General features: G+C 31.8%; 1 long non-coding RNA gene across 1 annotated transcript; it reads left to right on the top strand.

Annotated features, from left to right (window-relative positions):
* The first annotated feature begins 7,854 nt into the window (after window positions 1-7,854).
* On the top strand, window positions 7,855-8,431 carry LOC116716416 (uncharacterized). The gene is made up of 2 exons (XR_004338470.1): window positions 7,855-8,176; window positions 8,260-8,431. It is a non-coding gene; the product is annotated as an uncharacterized LOC116716416 (long non-coding RNA).
* The last annotated feature ends 594 nt before the right edge of the window (window positions 8,432-9,025 follow it).

Raw genomic sequence — 9,025 nt, 5'->3', positions numbered from 1 at the left:
CTATGTCCTTTTTACGTGCACCCCTTCAAATAAAGTCTTACCAAATTTACTTCCTTGCAACCACATTGTTTTAAATAATATCACACCCTGCTTAGTTGTTTATGCTGTGGATTAATTTCACATTGTAAATAAAACATCAGCAAAACACTCACCTGATCCAGACGCTGCTCCTCTTCTTCTTCTTTTTTGGCGGTTGGCAAGCAACTTATTGATGTGCATTACCGCCATGAACTGGAATGGAGTGTGGATCGGGATGCTACATATATATTACTCCCAAGCCCCCCCAAAAAAGAAAAAGAAAAGAAACCTTATATCCTATCAATTTCGCTTTCTTAAGATAATTGATTAAATAACAAAAATATACAGACTCTGCTCTGCTGCTGCACGGAGTCTGAACCGGTTCTGATCCAAACCTGACTAGAGCTGACACACCTGAGGCTCCGCCCCCTGACCCAGCTGACAATAAACACCTTTATTTTCATGTTTTCCTTTGTATGAGTTGAGCTGTAAAACTTTAGGTCACATTTGAACTTTTTCAGGTTTTTCTCAGTTTTCTGCTCATTTCCAACCAACATTTTATTGCAGGAAATCATTTCAGGAAGGAACCAGAAGATTCAGGAGTCTGGGAGATGTGACTGTAACCGACCTGGACACTGAGGCCCCAGAGCGCCCCCTGCAGGATCTGCTGCACCATTAACCAGACAGAAATGGCAGTTTTATACAAGTTATTATTCTAATTCAATAGCTGATTTAATTAAACAAGTTTTGATTGAAAAGATTCTCATCTGTTTTATTAAAAAAAACATCTTCAGTCTGAATACTGCAAAAAATAAACTGCTGGCTAAATTAGTAGCTTAAAGCTGAAATCAACTTGAGATGTTTCTGCTTTTACTAATTTAAGCTGTGAAACTAAATGTGAAAACTTATAATACAGCAAAAATGGCATGGAGGATTAACATGAAGGTTTAGTTATTATATGTGTACACAGTCAGCTGCATAAAAAATACACAAAGATTCTTTAAAAACTTTATTTGGTCGTTAAACATCCAGCAACCCACATTGCATTAGAAGAATTATGAAAATCAAACATGAACCAATCAGCACATTATCCCAAAACAAAAAGAACTGCTCTTCGGGGCCCCTGGTGGACGCGGTAGGTACCGCACGCTTCGCAAGTTTAAACCTTAAAGTTTGAACTCGGCATGGGAAGGGACGAGATTCTCACGGTACAACCTTGAATATCACATTTTACAAAAACGAATCTTTAAGAATATCTCGGCAGGTAAGCGTTTCTCGGCAAAACACATGCCCAAGGCATAAAAAACTAAGCCTAAAGGCCAATAACAGGCACCTTGGTGGAGCTGATTTTTATTCATTTTTTGTAACAATTCCTGTCATATCAAAAACACACAATTTCACTATGAAGTGATTTGTGCTCACAATATATACAGTATTTGATAATGTATGTAGAAATTATTTTATCGATAAGAAAAAAAAAAAAAATGCTCTTCGGCGCCCCTGGTGGCCACGGTAGGTACTGCATGTGAAAGTTTAAAAACCTTAAAGTTTAAACCTTAAAGTTTAAACCTTAAAGTTTAAACCTTAAAGTTTAAACCTTAAAGTTTAAACCTTAAAGTTTAAACCTTAAAGTTTAAACCTTAAAGTTTAAACCTTAAAGTTTAAACCTTAAAGTTTAAACCTTAAAGTTTAAACCTTAAAGTTTAAACCTTAAAGTTTAAACCTTAAAGTTTAAACCTTAAAGTTTAAACCTTAAAGTTTAAACCTTAAAGTTTAAACCTTAAAGTTTAAACCTTAAAGTTTAAACCTTAAAGTTTAAACCTTAAAGTTTAAACCTTAAAGTTTAAACCTTAAAGTTTAAACCTTAAAGTTTAAACCTTAAAGTTTAAACCTTAAAGTTTAAACCTTAAAGTTTAAACCTTAAAGTTTAAACCTTAAAGTTTAAACCTTAAAGTTTAAACCTTAAAGTTTAAACCTTAAAGTTTAAACCTTAAAGTTTAAACCTTAAAGTTTAAACCTTAAAGTTTAAACCTTAAAGTTTAAACCTTAAAGTTTAAACCTTAAAGTTTAAACCTTAAAGTTTAAACCTTAAAGTTTAAACCTTAAAGTTTAAACCTTAAAGTTTAAACCTTAAAGTTTAAACCTTAAAGTTTAAACCTTAAAGTTTAAACCTTAAAGTTTAAACCTTAAAGTTTAAACCTTAAAGTTTAAACCTTAAAGTTTAAACCTTAAAGTTTAAACCTTAAAGTTTAAACCTTAAAGTTTAAACCTTAAAGTTTAAACCTTAAAGTTTAAACCTTAAAGTTTAAACCTTAAAGTTTAAACCTTAAAGTTTAAACCTTAAAGTTTAAACCTTAAAGTTTAAACCTTAAAGTTTAAACCTTAAAGTTTAAACCTTAAAGTTTAAACCTTAAAGTTTAAACCTTAAAGTTTAAACCTTAAAGTTTAAACCTTAAAGTTTAAACCTTAAAGTTTAAACCTTAAAGTTTAAACCTTAAAGTTTAAACCTTAAAGTTTAAACCTTAAAGTTTAAACCTTAAAGTTTAAACCTTAAAGTTTAAACCTTAAAGTTTAAACCTTAAAGTTTAAACCTTAAAGTTTAAACCTTAAAGTTTAAACCTTAAAGTTTAAACCTTAAAGTTTAAACCTTAAAGTTTAAACCTTAAAGTTTAAACCTTAAAGTTTAAACCTTAAAGTTTAAACCTTAAAGTTTAAACCTTAAAGTTTAAACCTTAAAGTTTAAACCTTAAAGTTTAAACCTTAAAGTTTAAACCTTAAAGTTTAAACCTTAAAGTTTAAACCTTAAAGTTTAAACCTTAAAGTTTAAACCTTAAAGTTTAAACCTTAAAGTTTAAACCTTAAAGTTTAAACCTTAAAGTTTAAACCTTAAAGTTTAAACCTTAAAGTTTAAACCTTAAAGTTTAAACCTTAAAGTTTAAACCTTAAAGTTTAAACCTTAAAGTTTAAACCTTAAAGTTTAAACCTTAAAGTTTAAACCTTAAAGTTTAAACCTTAAAGTTTAAACCTTAAAGTTTAAACCTTAAAGTTTAAACCTTAAAGTTTAAACCTTAAAGTTTAAACCTTAAAGTTTAAACCTTAAAGTTTAAACCTTAAAGTTTAAACCTTAAAGTTTAAACCTTAAAGTTTAAACCTTAAAGTTTAAACCTTAAAGTTTAAACCTTAAAGTTTAAACCTTAAAGTTTAAACCTTAAAGTTTAAACCTTAAAGTTTAAACCTTAAAGTTTAAACCTTAAAGTTTAAACCTTAAAGTTTAAACCTTAAAGTTTAAACCTTAAAGTTTAAACCTTAAAGTTTAAACCTTAAAGTTTAAACCTTAAAGTTTAAACCTTAAAGTTTAAACCTTAAAGTTTAAACCTTAAAGTTTAAACCTTAAAGTTTAAACCTTAAAGTTTAAACCTTAAAGTTTAAACCTTAAAGTTTAAACCTTAAAGTTTAAACCTTAAAGTTTAAACCTTAAAGTTTAAACCTTAAAGTTTAAACCTTAAAGTTTAAACCTTAAAGTTTAAACCTTAAAGTTTAAACCTTAAAGTTTAAACCTTAAAGTTTAAACCTTAAAGTTTAAACCTTAAAGTTTAAACCTTAAAGTTTAAACCTTAAAGTTTAAACCTTAAAGTTTAAACCTTAAAGTTTAAACCTTAAAGTTTAAACCTTAAAGTTTAAACCTTAAAGTTTAAACCTTAAAGTTTAAACCTTAAAGTTTAAACCTTAAAGTTTAAACCTTAAAGTTTAAACCTTAAAGTTTAAACCTTAAAGTTTAAACCTTAAAGTTTAAACCTTAAAGTTTAAACCTTAAAGTTTAAACCTTAAAGTTTAAACCTTAAAGTTTAAACCTTAAAGTTTAAACCTTAAAGTTTAAACCTTAAAGTTTAAACCTTAAAGTTTAAACCTTAAAGTTTAAACCTTAAAGTTTAAACCTTAAAGTTTAAACCTTAAAGTTTAAACCTTAAAGTTTAAACCTTAAAGTTTAAACCTTAAAGTTTAAACCTTAAAGTTTAAACCTTAAAGTTTAAACCTTAAAGTTTAAACCTTAAAGTTTAAACCTTAAAGTTTAAACCTTAAAGTTTAAACCTTAAAGTTTAAACCTTAAAGTTTAAACCTTAAAGTTTAAACCTTAAAGTTTAAACCTTAAAGTTTAAACCTTAAAGTTTAAACCTTAAAGTTTAAACCTTAAAGTTTAAACCTTAAAGTTTAAACCTTAAAGTTTAAACCTTAAAGTTTAAACCTTAAAGTTTAAACCTTAAAGTTTAAACCTTAAAGTTTAAACCTTAAAGTTTAAACCTTAAAGTTTAAACCTTAAAGTTTAAACCTTAAAGTTTAAACCTTAAAGTTTAAACCTTAAAGTTTAAACCTTAAAGTTTAAACCTTAAAGTTTAAACCTTAAAGTTTAAACCTTAAAGTTTAAACCTTAAAGTTTAAACCTTAAAGTTTAAACCTTAAAGTTTAAACCTTAAAGTTTAAACCTTAAAGTTTAAACCTTAAAGTTTAAACCTTAAAGTTTAAACCTTAAAGTTTAAACCTTAAAGTTTAAACCTTAAAGTTTAAACCTTAAAGTTTAAACCTTAAAGTTTAAACCTTAAAGTTTAAACCTTAAAGTTTAAACCTTAAAGTTTAAACCTTAAAGTTTAAACCTTAAAGTTTAAACCTTAAAGTTTAAACCTTAAAGTTTAAACCTTAAAGTTTAAACCTTAAAGTTTAAACCTTAAAGTTTAAACCTTAAAGTTTAAACCTTAAAGTTTAAACCTTAAAGTTTAAACCTTAAAGTTTAAACCTTAAAGTTTAAACCTTAAAGTTTAAACCTTAAAGTTTAAACCTTAAAGTTTAAACCTTAAAGTTTAAACCTTAAAGTTTAAACCTTAAAGTTTAAACCTTAAAGTTTAAACCTTAAAGTTTAAACCTTAAAGTTTAAACCTTAAAGTTTAAACCTTAAAGTTTAAACCTTAAAGTTTAAACCTTAAAGTTTAAACCTTAAAGTTTAAACCTTAAAGTTTAAACCTTAAAGTTTAAACCTTAAAGTTTAAACCTTAAAGTTTAAACCTTAAAGTTTAAACCTTAAAGTTTAAACCTTAAAGTTTAAACCTTAAAGTTTAAACCTTAAAGTTTAAACCTTAAAGTTTAAACCTTAAAGTTTAAACCTTAAAGTTTAAACCTTAAAGTTTAAACCTTAAAGTTTAAACCTTAAAGTTTAAACCTTAAAGTTTAAACCTTAAAGTTTAAACCTTAAAGTTTAAACCTTAAAGTTTAAACCTTAAAGTTTAAACCTTAAAGTTTAAACCTTAAAGTTTAAACCTTAAAGTTTAAACCTTAAAGTTTAAACCTTAAAGTTTAAACCTTAAAGTTTAAACCTTAAAGTTTAAACCTTAAAGTTTAAACCTTAAAGTTTAAACCTTAAAGTTTAAACCTTAAAGTTTAAACCTTAAAGTTTAAACCTTAAAGTTTAAACCTTAAAGTTTAAACCTTAAAGTTTAAACCTTAAAGTTTAAACCTTAAAGTTTAAACCTTAAAGTTTAAACCTTAAAGTTTAAACCTTAAAGTTTAAACCTTAAAGTTTAAACCTTAAAGTTTAAACCTTAAAGTTTAAACCTTAAAGTTTAAACCTTAAAGTTTAAACCTTAAAGTTTAAACCTTAAAGTTTAAACCTTAAAGTTTAAACCTTAAAGTTAGGTTTTGCACAGCAGTACTATTCCTTAAAAAATAGTAAAGTACATTTATGTTTTCAGCATTGAAGGGTTTAAATGTGCACACTTGTTAAAACTACAAGATATTCACTTTAAGAAAAGTTGTATGAACCTATACTCCAATTTTCTCACCACCATGAGCTCACATTTTAGAACTGTAACTTAAGGGGCCATGTACAAATATATGTGGAACGTAACCTCCTATCACCTGGCATCCACATGAGGTCATTTTACTGCCACGTTAGTTGTAGACTAGAAAACATTACAGGGGACAGCCAAAATGGGTGATTGCAGAACCCAAAGTTCCCATGGAAGCACCTGATCCAAACAGTATTCTGGTATAAAAAAAAAGAAAAAAAAGGTAGTGGCACAGGGTTAGCATGCCACTACTTGCATAATTACCTAACCCTGCAAGAAGACACCTCACAAAGACGTCAAACTGAAATAAGTGACCATCTCACAACCCAGTATTGTCCATATATACAACTCCAAGATGGGTGTAATTGACCTTATCAGTTGCTACCACACAAGTGGCAAAAAATGGAAATTGAGGGTACTAATTAAGGATCTTGCTATAGCCAATAGCTGGCTGTTGTACTGCAAAGACCAATGTGTGACACACAAAGAAGAGCATCATGCTTTCTGCATGGAAGCTGCCAAAATGGTCTTGGGCCTCACATGGGCTTGTGAGGCTATAGAAGATTGGACTGCATTCAAGACTCCCGAGTCACCTTTCCCACGTGCTATCCGTTAACACTGCAAGGTTAACATGCAGCATGCTCTGCATTGATTGATTCTCTGCTGGTCTGGTTTGTGTAGAGTACTGGGAGTCTGCTTGGTGGGGCACCGACTCACCTTTATCAAGCTAGCCAAAATGAACTGCGCACCAGATTGGTATGGCTCCCCGTGTCATAACGCTAACCAGGAGGATGAGCATTAGCAGTCATACCAAGTCATCATCACCCAGCCATTGTCCCAAGGAAGAAGAACCTGGACCAGCTGCTGCTTTCCAGATCTCTAGACACTTGCTGGGGTTCAAACCATCATCCCTGAAACGAAACCAAAGAGCCATTCTAGTGCCATCATACACCGCAAGACCTCTAGAATGCTCCGTTGTAACTCCATGACCACATTAATAGGTAAGGGTACTTACCCAAAGCAGCCAGCAGGTGGTTTTTCTTTTCAAGCTCGCAGCAGGCAACAGTTCAACAATAAACACCCTATTCTGACTCATGGTGCTGATTTTCTACACGTTTCCAAATTCATTCTAAGTCATCTAGTTTGATAGAGGAGTTCATTTTGATGAAAACAGTATATGGTTTGTTAGGGGTTGCAGCAAAAACAGCTGAACTAGAAGCTAAAATATGAAGCCCCACCATGCAATGCATTCTGGGTTTTTTAAAGTCCATTTCTGATGTTCAGAACCGTGATAATACACATTTCTGGCACCTAGCAGGAGCTCAACAATGAAATCAGAAGCTGAGCTGTGATTTCTGTCTTCAAAACAGAGTTTGAAGACAAATAAAACAAAATAAAACTTGGTTAAAATATCAGACTTTTAAAACCAAATTCAAGCCCCTTCAGAGAAGCCTTAAGATAAAACTCCATCATCCAACAGTTATCACTGAGATGACTTTTTAAAGCTGAGCTGAGTTCATTCCAATAACATGAGTTTATTGGAATGAACTCATGTTTATTCCAATAAACATGAATGAACATGAGTTCATCTGTTCCTTTTTACTCCTTAAAAAGTAAAAGGAGAGAAAATCTGTTTAAACATATTTACTTTTAAGGCCAATTCCTGGTGAGCCGAGCAGCATTGAGGCAAAACTCCTTCATTCAACAGAAACTCAGACGAGGTTTTAAAGCTCAGCTGATTTATTTAAAAGATTGAGCTAAAAAAGCAAATCAAAATGTAGTGAAACCTGGTTGAGGTAAGAGGCCACTGAAGTTAGGGTTAAGTCCCAGCGCGATAAGACGTTCCTAGCCAGACTTTGACTAGGTCGAAAAATGAACGGGAGTCTATGGCAGCTACATGAAAGGAATGGGCTAGGACCACCAAACATGGCGGGGACCTGCAGAGGGTTGGAGGGAGAATACGAATCAAGTTTGGTCAAATGAGCACTTCTTTTTGTACTTCACCAATTTTCCATTCTGTGCTCCACCCAGGTCCGTTTAACAGTTTCAGGACCTGACCAGCACCCCTCAGCATCATTTGCTTGAGAAATAATGAGATTTGGAACCTATTGGAACTTCTTCATCGTGCTTGAACAACCAGAGACTGTCAGGATCTGCGGCTTCAGCAGTTCCTCTGGTTTCCTTCTAGGTGGCGTTCGAGAGCTCGCCCGCGTATTCACACACCCTCTCCACAGGTGTGTTTCGGCACACCTGTGGATCATCAGCGGGAGCATATTAGGAGCGGGTTCCCGGCACTTCGTCGCCAGAGTGTTGTCGCCTTTGTGGTACATCTGGTCCTGAGATCTCTAGAAAGATATCCAGTCTGTTTCGCACGCTTACCTGTCCTGTACCTTTCTGTGATTCCTAGGCTCCCTGTTGTCTGGACACTCCATGCGAAGTACGGGATTTGCAGTTCCATCCGCTGAGCTCCCTGACGAGTTACGCCCACCTACCAGCTGTTCGATCACACCGGTCCGCTCCTGATCAGACGCTCCTGCATTACACACCAATTGTCTTTTGTAAATAAATCTTTAATCTGATCTCCTGAGAGAGTCTTTGCATGTGGGTTCGGAGAGTTCAAAACAACATGACAGAGACCAGATGAAGAACCAGACAGGTCCAACTGATGACTTTAGGAGCAACTGTCGTGGCCATTTATGCTAAGGTTTTGTAGTTTATCATTTCTACCAATTTTGTTTTGTTCTTTGGGTAGTTGGAATATATTTAAGTTAATTTAGAATCAAAATTTGTCATTAATTTTTATATTTGGAATTGTTTAATTTACGTTGTTAATTGTTAGACCCTCCCACCAATTTAAGTAATTAATTAAGAACACACCGGGTGCTGGGTGGATTGTTTGGTGGATGTCTGGTGTGGACGGGAGGTTTGGTAGAATGATTTTTTTTTTTTGAACACTTGTTTACACCTTCAAACATTAAATTGAGATTATTTTTCATTTCAACTAAGTTACAAGACCTTTATTTCTACTTTTGCAATAAATGAATCGAGTCAAAGTGCGTACAAATCCCAAACCGCCTGTTACCACCCACAGCCTTTATTGGAGTTTTTATTTTTTGCTTTTTTGGAACGAAAGGCTGCGACAAGCAACTTTATTTCAGATGTATGGTGCATCA

The sequence above is a fragment of the Xiphophorus hellerii genome, unplaced genomic scaffold (assembly GCF_003331165.1).
Source record: "Xiphophorus hellerii strain 12219 unplaced genomic scaffold, Xiphophorus_hellerii-4.1 PGA_scaffold_50__1_contigs__length_14770, whole genome shotgun sequence".
Taxonomy (NCBI): Eukaryota; Metazoa; Chordata; class Actinopteri; order Cyprinodontiformes; family Poeciliidae; genus Xiphophorus; species Xiphophorus hellerii.
This window is presented reverse-complemented; position numbering and strand designations above follow the sequence as displayed.